Raw genomic sequence first — 1347 nt, forward strand, 5'->3', positions numbered from 1 at the left:
ATTACATGGATTACTGTGGCTAGGTCAGGGTGTGACAGGAAAGGAGCCAGTTGCCGAGCCTGGTTAAGTGTCAGCAAGCTGTCATGTTTGATCCATTGTATATATGCTTCACCTGTCAGAACCTCTTACCCTGCATTGCTTTCTGTATTAAGTCATATGTTGATAGTTGTTGCCTAGTGACCCTTGTGCATGCTCATAAATGGCAAGCTTGTTAGCGAAACGCAAAAACATGTCAAGGGCAGGTGGGAGATAAGGGAGATCGCTTTTGTCTACTGCTATTGCTTAGAGCCTGGGAACTAATGTTATGGAATATCCAGACCGTTATGATTCCCATTACTTTGGCGCTGGATTTCCCGGGCGGGAAAGTATCTCATTGGTATAGAGTCTGTTTGAACTTTGTTCATGTTACCTGCTTGATGTATTGTACACCATTCTAAACAGAAACCTTGTTAGTGAAACATCTTTTCAATAAAGTCATCCTCTTGACTGAGAAGTGACTCGTGGATCGATGGTAACCTTACAGACTGTTTCGAATCTAACATTCCAAATCGTTCCACATCTATCACCACCGTGATGAATGACGACGATGGGAAATCTCTACTGCAGGACCAGACCCAGGATGGGTCCGGTCCGAAGGGCCTCGCTACAGAGGAGGGGGCCGGAAATCGACTCCGGCTACTCCTGCAGGGGCCACCGGACTTAAGAAGGTGACAGCGACGCTGTACATGTCTCCACGGACTAGCCAAGAACCCCCATCCAGCTGGAGCGATTTCGGCCTTGAGGGTCTCCGGCAGTCACAGGAGCTGACGGGGGTGAGGAGGCGAGAAAGCTCCCACGACTGGAATGTAGCAACCCATCAATTTGCTGAAACGAGCAGCCGGGTGATGGCGAGATCTAAAACCCGGAGAGATCGCTTCTCCCTGGAGGAAGGTGTGTGGGAACAGCTACATGAGACGAACCGTATGGTGAAGGATTTACAGCACACATTGAGGGAGGTGATCGAAAACCTGCCTCACATGGTACGGGACATTTACGAACAGGTGGAATATGAAGCACATCGCGGAGCAGGGCAGGCACAAGCCGGCCAGCAGCAACAGGTCCAAGCTGACCAGCAGCAACAGGCGGCTCCAGCCCATGTTCCAGTACAGCAGCAGCAGCAGCAGCAGCAAATTCCCCTGATTCCTCAACAACCCGGAGGCCCGCCAGCAGCCCAGGCTGGGGTGCCCAGGGCGAAAGACCTTATCGAAGCAACTTTTGATGGGAACCCAGATGAACTGCCCTATTTCGTGGTCAGAGTGCAGAAGTTCCTGGACCGGTCGGGCCATCTGTTCCCTGATGACAGCAGCC

The sequence above is a fragment of the Gekko japonicus genome, unplaced genomic scaffold (assembly GCF_001447785.1).
Source record: "Gekko japonicus isolate JY-2015 unplaced genomic scaffold, Gekko_japonicus_V1.1 scaffold2791, whole genome shotgun sequence".
Taxonomy (NCBI): domain Eukaryota; kingdom Metazoa; phylum Chordata; class Lepidosauria; order Squamata; family Gekkonidae; genus Gekko; species Gekko japonicus.